Genomic DNA, 12,666 nt, shown 5'->3' with positions numbered 1-12,666 from the left:
ATTTTAACTAATTTTGTTTAAAATTGAAGAATCTGAAGGAAACAATCTATCTAAATTAATTTATAATATTTTTAAGCAAATCCCATTTATGTTCACATTCCAGACTTTTATTATGAATTTAAAATGTTACTTCCTCCATTTGGTATATTTCCAAATCGTTTCTCTCCATCTTTGAAATTAGGGGGGTTCTGGTTTAAGCTAATTTTTTGTAATCTGTTTCAAAGCTGCTATTCTGATTACACTAAATATATAAATATGTTGTATTTCTTGAGGACAATGGCATTTTACCCAAAATAAATATTAGTCTAATTACTTACAATAATTTGTCAATTTAGAGCACTCCAAACACAGGATTGGGTAGTATGGAATTAATTATATGACATTTCTTCCAGTCTTGCTGACTAATTTTTATTTTTAATTCATCCTCCTACCTACATATAATTTTATTCAGAGTGTTCTGTATATCTCTTTCAAGTGCACTCTTTAAAATTCCTAACATTTTTATTGGATTAGTGGTATTGTATGTCTGAATTATATAATTTATTAATATATGCATTTCCTTTTTTATTTATTTTACTTTAACTTCTGTTAATAAATAATATCTTACCTGTAAATAATAAAAAAAAAAAAAAAGTGAATTTGGAAACTCATACTTTTTTGCTAGGTTTGAAAAGGTATCCATTCCTTTATCAGTGAACAGTTGGTGATATATTTTCAGACCTCTATCTGTCCAAAACTTAAAATGTATTATCTCATCTAATTGACATTAAATCAGAATCTTTAGCATTTTCTTGTAAATTAACTAAATCTTTCTTAATTTTACTACTTTTCTTTTTTTCTAACCAAATTCTAAAAGTACTATTAATACAAATAGTATCTATTGATTTAAATTTGTTGCTTTAACAGTGATATACTAATAGGTTCCCCCATTTGATACATTTCCATCTTCCTCCATTTCACTTTAGATTCTTCTTTCATCCAAATCAATATAGGTTGAATTTGGGCAGCTTTATAATAATTTATTATATTTGGTAATTCTAGTCCGCCTAGCCTTTTTGACCACTTAAGAATTTTAAGACTAATTCTAGATTTCCTATTATACCATATATATTTACAAAGTAATTTATTCTATTGTCTAAAAACACTTTTTGATATACTAACGGGTAGATTTTGAAAAAGGAAAATAAACTTAGGGAGAGTATTCATCTTTATAGTCTCTATTAATTTCGTAATCAATAGTAGCTTATATTTAGTTGTAATAGTTTTGAATGATATATAAGTTTAAAATTAAAATAAATATACAAGATTTTATATTTTAAATAAATGTATGCTTTTAAAATGATTAAGCATGTGTGTTCTTGTTGTGGGCCTATATGAATTCACTTATGATATACCAGCTGTTTTATATATATATATATATATATATATATATATATATATATATATATATATATATATATATATACACAGTATATATATATTTTTTTATCACATTAAGAATTTGTTTGCAGCAGTCCTCTTGAGCTCTCATAGCAGCTGCTGTTTCTTCTTGTTGTGTAAATGTCTTTAATTGCTTCATCATTTTAAAGTTATCCCTTGTAAGGTGTAAATCATGTGTTTTAAGTCTTCCTGATTTCATGCTGAACTCTTGAGCAGTGTAAATGCATTTAAAAATTATATTTTTAAACAATGTCTTGTGCATAGTTTAAATTAATTTAAATTCTTATTTTCATAATCATCAGCTTTCAGCAGAAAGGTAAATCCTGCTGAGTCTCTCTATCGAGAAGTGAATCGCGTTCTCTCACATGATTGGTTATCTGCTGCAAACGTCTTTCATTCATGTGTACGAGTGCGTAATCTAATCTTAAAGTCAGGATCGTAGCCTGAGTTGACAGAGAAAGTTGATGAGCTGCATCATGGTACCAATTAAGCCTGATTGGATTAGTTTGAATTTGTCAACCTGAAACCAATCCTGAAACCCTGAGTTCATTCAGTGACCTCCATGGTACAGGCCTCTGATTGCAAAACCGCGAGTAAACAGATTAATTCATGAATATTTCAAATGTAATTACTCTCTGATAGTTTATGGTGCTGCTGTGCTTGAGATGAACAGTTTAATATATTTGGATGCAATATGTTGGGTGTGCATAATGTGTAAACCTTGAAATATAGTTGTATAATGTTGTGGAGCTTGTTCATTCTCTTCCGACTGAGTTTCAAATATTGTTGTATTTGAGAGGCTTCACGATGTTAACCAATCATAACAGTGGGCAATCATAATATTAAAGTTTAAAGGAGGCTCTGAGACCAAAACCCAGCGTTTCAGACAGAGTGCCAGAGCCAGGGTAAAAAATGATCATATATTACTAAATATATATATATATATATATATATATATATATATATATATATATATATATATATATATATAAGAAAATAGTTTTGGTGCAAGTTTAAGTTTTTGGTTAAGTTTCTCTGAAAATTTTCATCTGAAATTAAATAATATAATTTAAAGATTATATAACTAAATTATATTATATATTGAAATAATTTCAGACCATTATATCAAAGCCAGCTCACGATAGCATAATAATTTCTTTGGATTTTAAAATATGTTCTCAGAACTAGGAGTAAGGTTAGTAAACAAAGACCATGATGCACCATTTTAGTTTGTGGTCAAGATATGCAGTAATGTAATAAGTTATGTTGTCGTTAGGCTTTTAAGTCAGTGAAAACACGGGCTGCTTCTGACAGAGGTCCACAGATCTTGCGGCCAAGCATCAGCACTGGCACATTTTGGCAGTCAGTGTAAACATGGTCACGTGCTTTCCTCTACAACAAACAGGAATTCAATAAGATATGCAGCATACATGCAAAGATTAGAGAAACACTGTGTCAGACATCTCTCCTTTGCAGTGATACATACACACAAGCCACACAGTTATCTAACAACTTCAAACAGAACATATCTGCAGTCTGAGCCGCTTTCACATTCTGAATGTTTATGCATAATTGAAAATTATTATGTAAAACATTTAGCATGTTCTAGAGCGGCCTTTATATGTCCAGAGAAGAAACACTTAGACACGCATGAGTCCTTCATTCAATCATATGTCTCTGTGGTCCACACACTCTGCAATCTGAATGACACAATAAAGGATATTTAGACTTCACAAAGGCCTACCAGTCAGAACGCCTGCCCTGCCTCCTTATCTCTCAAGTGCAGCCATTATCACTGCCTCTTCTTATTGGACAGGAGGCATCGTTTCAAGATCATAAGTGTGAGATCGTCTGGTATACAAAATACTGCCTTTCCACCTTGTCAATGTTCTATGTACCTTTGAGAGTCAGAAGACGTGACCTCCAGCCCTCTTTTGTCTTTCTCACCTACTTTGGAGAGGCAAGTCTATTTCAGGATGAACTTTTCCGTACGCCACATTTCAAGGAAGTTTATAAGAACTACATCATTGATGAACGTTTCCTGCTCAGGGAATCACAACAAAGCCATTCAATTTGCTGCATCTGCACCGTTTCAATAATTCATGGCGTTTGTGGCATTTTAATGTTTTATAAGTAAATTGTGTATTCTTATGGAACACAGAATTGCATTTCATTTGCAGCTGTTGGATGTTCACTTTATCTTTCATAAACAAGCTAAACATGAATGCTGCCTTAATGCGATATTCCACAGCCTGTTAACCCTTCGTTGTGCCCGCCTGACAACTTAATGTCTTTAGTGGCTTCGGTGCATGTTTTATAAGAAATATTTTCAAACATTTCACTTTGTATTCCACTCAGGTCTTCATCCAGGGTTGATTCAAGGATTTTTTAAACTGGGGGGCATAAGAGGAGCATCAATTCATACAGAGTGGCCAACCTTATGTTGTGGATTTACTGTATATATAAATCTGTTGATATCCACATAATTAGTAGTTCAGTGAGCTTTTAAGCTTTTAACACCACGGTTTTCAAACTAGGGGGTGTGTTTCCCCAAGGGGGCACAGAGAATGATGATAAATTCACAAAGTAAAATCAAAATATTAATAAATACAATTCAAATTTATTGTGAAGATAAATGAAAATTAATAGCTTAATAGACCATTGTCCAGCATAAAAGACCATAGCTCTATGGCGTTATAAAACTGTTAAATGTCGAGCACCAGCTGCACGAGCCTGAATCTCTCCGCTCACACAAAGATTTCCTTCGCTCTCTCACGAAACTGGACATGCGCTCTCAAATATACGCAGCTCTCTGATGAAATCTCCCTGATCTCGCTCAGAGGGTTTGTGTGCGTGCTCAAAATGTGTCCTATGCACTCGAGAATCTCTTATAAAGCAATATAGCTCTGTCTCTGTTTATTCGTACAAATATTCTGCCTCTGTAGATGTGTCATATTGAGGGAGAAAAAATACCGGAGTCAACTCGTCATTTGGCCCATAACTTTTTTGGAAATGCAGCGTAATATATGGTTAAATTCATATTGTAAGAATGATATTCTGATGCTCGCTGACAATGTATGAAAGAGATGTCAGGAAATCAAATTACATTTAAACCGTCAACTAAGAACATCTGTTGCGACTCAAGTCTTCTGTCACCTCAGTTTAATAACACAAGCTTCACAAGCTTAAGTAGGCTGCATAAAGGATTTTCCAGATCTCATGTGCCGGCACATACGTAGAAAATTGAAAATATATGGAGCAAAATCACGACGTGTCATTATGAGTTTAACATGATATTGGGTCAACATGTCTTCATGTGTTTGTGACAAGTTCTGTTTCAGTAAAACTAAACTGATTAATGGTTTAAGCCATTTCTATGGTATCTGAGGGCATCATGGGGGGCACACCATTGGCCAACCAGCTCTCAGATGGGGCCAGTGTTCCCTATCTATGGCACTGTCTCCACCAGAATTGGGGAAGCTACTTTTAAAGTGTAGCTTGTCAAGCTACAAGCTGTTCAATATATAAAATAGTTAAACTACAGTCAAGCTACCCTTTTGAAAAAGTAGTTACAATAAAAGCTACTAATAAAGAATAAACAGTAGCTATTTCGACAATCATACAGATTTCTGTAATCCATCAAACAAGATGGAATGTTTAAGAGTGAGACAAACCAACACCACAAAACATCATAATTGTCAATACTTGTGTTTGATTCATAATGATGTTTGTGCAGTAGTTTTAACACAAAAATGATGTCACTTTCTGGAGGGTCATCTCAATAATGCTGTGTTCCATTCAACTCAAAAAGTCAGAATTTCCAACTTCCTACTTGGAAAAGTGCAATATATATATATATATATATATATATATATATATATATATATATATATATATATATATTATCACAGTTAAATAAGCACAGGAGTGAGTCATTCTTGACACGAGGCCAGACGTTAGCGATATGAGCAACTCCATATTAATGCTACGATTAGCACTAGCTCACATGATTTTAATAACTTCTCATTTAGGATGTTGCTGAAGATAAAAAAGCCGTAGATATTTCCAAGGGCACATTTTCTGTATCTCCTTCTTTGCGTTCCACGATTCCATCATTCGTGTTTGCATTCAGCTCAGTGACTGATTATCATTACCTTTTCTTGCAAATATCTGGCTCATTATGACTAGCTAGCTGCCAACGCGAGCATAACCAAGCCCATCTCTCTGGGAGAGGAGGAGAGATAGGCCCAGCCTAGCCTCCTGCATTTGGCTATTAAACACAATGAATGCGCTGCTTTGTTATTAACATCTGTTCATCAGGGATAGAGGCTGGATAATCACCCCTCACACCTTCTGTTTCTACACTCCAACTCCGGCAATCAAGACCATCATTTGGCAGCTGGTTGAAGCCACTAATGCTTCTCTCTGTTCCCTACGTTCCCTCGTTTCTCTCTCTTTCACTCATTTCCTACAGCCTGATTTTTTTTTTACCCTTTCCTTCCCTTTTTGTGCTCTTCTGTTCTATGTTTACTTGCACAGATTTTTGTCAATATGATTGTAGATTCTTAACGTAATGTTTATTTTTACCCTAATCCAGTGGTTCTCGACTGGTTTTGCTTTAGATTTTACATTGGACCTCAAGTGGCGCCCAATACAGTGCCAAATTTGTTATTGTACAAAAGTAAACAAAACGGTCCTTAAAATATAACCTCTTTGCACATACGATCAAACCGGTGAGATTACACTAGGCTGGGCTCAGAGACATGCGATCAGACTGGTGTTATCTGCATTTGTGCTGCTGTTTACCAGGAGAGAATGACTGAAATGGGTGTCATAATGAAATAGCTGCTCAAATAGTATTTTCAACTTTACAATTCACAATTCACATTCTGACAGTTAGGTTTAGGATTGGGCTTTGGGTTTGAGGGTAGAGTTAAATATGCATTCCTCTTCAATGTATTACATAATTTACAACAACAACATAAAAAAAATAAATAAACAAAATAAAAAAAAAAAAAAACTTGCTTTACAACTCACATTTGGCACCCATCTGTGGGCATTTCACCAGTAAACTCTCAGCAACCAATAATTCACCAACCAAAACAAATGGTGTTTGGCACCACCCATGTTTTTACGCATTTTGTGTGTGATACGTGTGCCTCGTTCTTACCCACAACGTGGAACTTATCATCCCATGTGAAACCAGCTTTAGAAGCAGCATCCTGAAATTATATCTTGCATTAACATAAGTGCCTTATTCCCATTCCACCTCCAATCACTAAACATGTCTGTATGAGAGTATATGGCAAAGATTGGTGGGAGAGAGTCGTCCTGCACTGCTCTGCACTGCGCATGTATGCAAAGTATATTTTAAGTCTCAGATTCAAAGGTTTGCATGGCAACTATTTAGTTAACACAATTTCACTAATTATTTAAGATCTGCACCACCACTTTCAATGGATAGAAATTACATTTTAATTAGGGTTGTTGATTGCATTAATTTAGTATGATTAATCAAATGAAAATAACATGTTAAAAAAAAATGTAACGCAATTGATCATGCCCTCGGTCTGTAGTTAAATTCCGTAGTAAGGAATGTCCCTACCACTGGAACAATTCAAGCTTGATGTACCACCTTGATGTGGTACATCAAAAAAAAAAAAAAGTGCTCCAACTGCACAGGCAAAACGCCTCGTCAAACCATCAAGAGCAACAGGCAGCATAGCCTTCCACAGATGTGCTTTTGTGTTCAAAGACACAACAGAATGGATGGATCTTGAGATGCGATTTATTTGACTTTTATTCCACTTTTTGTACTGTAGAAATGCTTAATGTGTCTGCTGCCACAATATACTGTATGTATATGATGTATATGATAATTATTTTATTATTATACTAAATTAACTTTATTTGGGGGCCTTTCTCAGTAAATAGTGCTACATGTGATTAATTATTTGATTAATTAATCAGCATTTAATCAATTGACAGCCCCTAATTTTAATTTAGTCCATTTATTAGATAGATAACAGATTTGTATTAGATTTGCACTACGTATGTGTATGTGTGTATGTATGTATGTATATGTGTGTCTGTGTGTGTATGTACGTATTTGTACAATTATTTTTTTTAATTTGTTTTTTTATTATTATCTATGTCTTGCTGTTGTTTTTGTATTGTTTTTGTATTGTTGTACACTGGAAGCTCCTGTCACCAAGACAAATTCCTTGTATGTGTAAGCATACTTGGCAACAAAGCTCATTCTGATTCTGATTCTGATTCTGATTCTGATTATGTTAGCTTTACTCCTAAAAATATACAAAAGTAATATTCACTTTTAAAATGTACAGTCTTTCTCTTTCTGAAAAACTGACAAAAAATATTAATGGCCCATCTTGCACTCATGGGTGTATCAAATCTTTTTGTCCAATAGAATTATAAATTATAAATGCCACATGCCCCTGACTAGCAAAAGATGGTTGCAAATGTAAACTAAAGGTTAATGTCACACCCTTCAATATATCTGGCCTCAAATGCCTATTTCAATAAGAATTGTCAATCAATAAGAATTGTCAGCGTATGTAAAGCGATTTCATTGGGTCTACAAATTAGTGGCTTGCATGTAAACATAATTACTGTCTCACCAAAAATATCTGCAAATTTTTAATGCACAGATCTGTTATTATCTGCTAATCGTAGGCCTTCTCTGTTGTGTAGACCTTGTCTGCCAATGTTTTCAGCGCACTGAATCATATAACAAACTTATATATGACACATACACAATCCCTTCTTACAGATGTTTTATGATCATAATTGTTGACTTGTGACATTTCAATTTAATTTTGGATTGTGTGAAGATTTGAGCCATACATTCTTTGGCGATAACACTCGCACACAAACACGTTTGCAGTACACACAGTTGGCTTGACTGTAAGGAACTTTACTGATGGGGTCTCTATGCCTCTCGCTGGGTGGTGCATCATCAAGCACAGATGTTGTGAGGCGCAAAGCAGCTACAAGCACGTCTGCGGCATTTAGAAATGGAGAGTGATCCCCTCTGAGACACCAGATGACATTCAGGTCAATTTAGCAGTTAAATAAGAGTAAGTCCTCAGAGGGAAGCTTGTTACAGTTATTTTTGAGATACTATTCACACATTTCTCTGTGCACTTCCAAGGTCAGTTAAAGCATCAATGCGCAGTGAGCTATGAAACTCCTCAAGATTAAGTAATCATGGGTTTGTAAATGTTTCAACATTGCTGTAATGTTTTTGAGTTGCTTGAATCAATTAATGCAAGCATGAAAGTTCCTATACATGTGTCTACGTCTTTGTATGTGTCTTTGCAAGTGCATTTATGTGGTAAACCTCTCAATATGTGTTTGTGCAGTTAATTTCCAGTTAATAGTGATCTTTATTTGAACGATTGCAATATCCATTCTTAAAATCCAAAGATCAATCTTTTACATTATGTACAACTGTCTAATGCGAGTAAAGCACTCGCATTTGCAACAAGTTTTCTCAGTATGAAACAAAACAATGTATGTGATTAGCCGCTGGCTGGTAAATATTCAGATTTCACTCGCCAAAGATTGAGTTCAGCACAGAGATCCTTTCACTGCATGATGAGAGTAAAACGTTTGACTCGTTTCGTGAAATGTTTGTCCAAAGAAGAGATCCACACAATCCATTTGGGGTTTGGGTTACAGTCAGTTGTTGATAACAAAAACAACATAATATAAACATTTAATTCTAGTCACACACAGCACAGATTCCGTAAAAAAACTGTGCGACTTGGAGTGTAAAAGTGCATCGATGCATGACAAACACATTTTGATGCATCTATTACAGAATTTAAGAATCGATTATCATCACCTGGAGTCGCAACTTCAAATCCAGGGCGTGCTGAGTATCTCCAGTCAGGCTTCCTAAGCAACCAACTGGCCCAGTTGCTAGGGTGGGTAGAGTCACATGGGGTAACCTCCTCGTGGTCACTATAATGTGGTTCTTGCTTTCGGTGGGGCGCATGGTGAGTCGTGCGTGGATGCCGCGGAGAATAGCGTGAAGCCACCACATGTGCTATGTCTCCACGATAACATACTCAACAAGCCACGTGATAGGATGCACAGATTGACGGTCTCAGACGTGGAGGCAACTGAGATTTGTCCTCTGCCACCTGGATTGAGGCGAGTCACTACGCCAACACGAGGACTTAGAGTGCATTGGGTATTGGGCATTCCAAATTGGGGAGAAAAGGGGAGAAAAGGGGAGAACCCCCCCCCCCCCCCCCCACATTTTATTTTTTTATCATTACTATATTAATACCAAATTTTAAACAAATACAGTTTCAGATTACATGAGCCCTCTCGCAATGTTGCCTCTCACAATAGATGCAGAGCATGCGAGATTGAAGGGAAAAAGGTGCTCTTTAAATTAAAAGTTCATGCTGCCTAGTTCACTCCTTGCAACCCTACATAAGATAAGCAGATAAATGGATGGATGGTTGCTGCTGAATTCGGCTGTATCATTATTCATAACTGTTTGCATTAATTTGAACGGAGTTAATTGTCATTCCTCTCTTCTGCAATTACGATATATTATGTTTATTGTAGGGTTGTTGATTTAATATGTAAATTATGTGCACAATAAGCTGAACTGTGTTACGTGGACTGGCGGTGCGAGACGGGCAGACCACTGTGTGCCTCGTAGCCAGTGCACCAGACCGTCACATAACCTCCCGCAACGCTCTTATGAGCGTAGAACGGTCCCTTCGGGGACAAGTCGACTGCCCAAAAAATAGGGACAGGCTAGCCCAGCCGTGGCCACTTTTCCTCTTTTTTCTCCCCAAAAAGAGTGGAATTTGTTTAACGACTGGGGGCCATAAGTGTCTACGTCGGGAGGGTGTCACTCCCAAGGGGAAGACACTGCGGAGACCACACCCCGCCCGGGGGGGGGGGGTATTTTGAGTGGAAATACATCACATGGTTTTACTGAGTCTTGTCTGAAGTATGTTATGTGGAGAAGTCCCATGGTAGGTCCTACCCGAGGGGGGAGGAGCTCTACAAACACGGTGACCGGGGGCAGAGGAACCTCTGCATGTGATCCAAATGGAAGCGTAAAGCATGCACCAGACACAGCAACGCCAAGGCTGGGTCTGCCTCCTCCTGGGGCAGCACTTGCAGGTTCACCACCTGATCCCTAAACGGGGTCGTGGGAACCTTGGGCACATAGCCCAGTCAGGCTCTCAGGATAACGTGAGAGTAGCCCGGACCAAACTCCAGGCACGTTTTGCTGACAGAGAACGCCTGCAGGTCCCATACCCTCTTGATGTAAGTGAGCGCAGTCAGGAGGGCAGTCTTCCAAGAGAGTGTCTTTAGCTCAACTGACTCCAGGGGCTCGAAGGGAGCTCCCCGTAGACCCCGAACTACCGAGAGGTCCCACGAGGGGATGAGGCGGGGTCTGGGGGGATTCAACCTCCTAGCAGCTCTCAGGAACCTGATGATCAAGTCGTGCTTCCCCAGATACTTACCATCTACCGCATCGTGATGTGCCGAAATGGCGGCTACATACACCTTCAAGGTGGAGGGGGACAGCCGCCCCTCCAGCCTCTCCTGCAGGAAGGAAAGCACCGATCTGACTGTGCATCTCTGGGGGTCTTCGCATCAGGAAGAACACCACTTAGAGAACAGACGCCACTTAAAGCATACAGACGCCTTGTAGAGGGAGCCCTAGCCTGAGTGATTGTGTCTACCACCACGGGTGGTAGGCCACTTAGGTCTTCCGTGTCCCATCCAAGGGACAGATGTGGAGATTCCAGAGGTCTGGTCGTGGGTGCCAGATGGTGCCCCATCCCTGAGAAAGAAGGTCCTTCCTCAGGGGAATTCGCCGGGGGTGCTGTCGCGAGGGGCATGAGGTCCAAGAACCATGTCTGGGTGGGCCAGTAGGGTGCTACTAGGACAATCTGCTCCTCGTCCTCCCTGACCTTGCACAGGGTCTGTGCAAATAGGCTCACTGGGGGAAACGCATATTTGCATAGTCCCTGGGGCCAGCTGTGGGCCAGCGTGTCTATACTGAGGGGTGCCTCGGTCAGGGCGTACCATAGCGGGCAGTGGGAGGATTCCTGGGAAGCAAACAGGTCTACCTGCGCTTGACCGAATCAACTCTAAATCAGCTGGACCACCTGGGGGTGGAGTCTCCACTCTCCCCTGAGCGTAACCTGTCGTGACAGTGCGTCTGCTGCAGTGGTGAGGTCGCCCAGGATGTGAGTGGCTCGCAGCGACTTGAGGCGCTGCTGACTCCAGAGGAGGAGACAGCAGGCGAGTTGTGACATGCAACGGGAGCGTAGGCGGCCTTGTCAGTTCATGTACGCTACCGTCGCCGTGTTGTCCGTCCGGACCAACACATGCTTGCCCTGGATCAACGGCCGGAGCCTCCGCAGGGCGAGCAGTACTGCCAACAACTCGAGGTGGTTGATGTGCCAACGCAGTCGAGGGCCAGTCCAAGAGCCGGTGGCTTTCCCTCTTACGAAGGAAAGCCGTGACCGCAATGTTGCCATAGTCATGTTCTTGCAATGAGGACATGACCCAACCACGAACGATGTCTCCGCGTGGGCAGCGCCCAGACACATAAGACAGCGATCATGGCCGTCAGAAGTGGAGAGGTAACGACCGCAATGAGGAATAATACACAAACGGAAAGGCATCTTTAAAAAGACGTTCCCGTAAATGCCACTCTTTTAGGAGAAGAAAATATATTCTTTTAGGAGAATATACTCTTTCAGTTTGCCGAAGCACCCAGGGGTGTTCTCTGCACTCCACGGGTGCAGACGGGGAGAAGCCGCTGAAATGTGCCGTAAATCCAGCAGATTGAGGTGAGTACAGGCAGCGGGGGAATTCAGCTCACTGAACACAACCGCTCGGCTCCGAAGAGAAAATCTGAATGAGTGGTTGCGAGCCAGCTCCTTTTATACCCTTATGTCCGGGGGAGTGACATGCAAATTCCACTCGCCAATTCCCACTGGCCTTTTTTCAAAATCAGAGGTATTTGGGGCTCCCAAGAGTGACCCCTAATGTCACTACATCGACACAACGTCGAGTGAGTGACAGATAGGGAATTGATATTGTAACTGAAATAATTCCAAATGAATCAGAATTTAATCGAAATCAGAATTGAATTGAGAGCTTGTGAATCAGAATCACATCAGGAAATCTGTATCAGTACCCAGCACTAAT

The sequence above is a fragment of the Myxocyprinus asiaticus genome, chromosome 41 (assembly GCF_019703515.2).
Source record: "Myxocyprinus asiaticus isolate MX2 ecotype Aquarium Trade chromosome 41, UBuf_Myxa_2, whole genome shotgun sequence".
NCBI classification, from domain to species: Eukaryota; Metazoa; Chordata; class Actinopteri; order Cypriniformes; family Catostomidae; genus Myxocyprinus; species Myxocyprinus asiaticus.
This window is presented reverse-complemented; position numbering follows the sequence as displayed.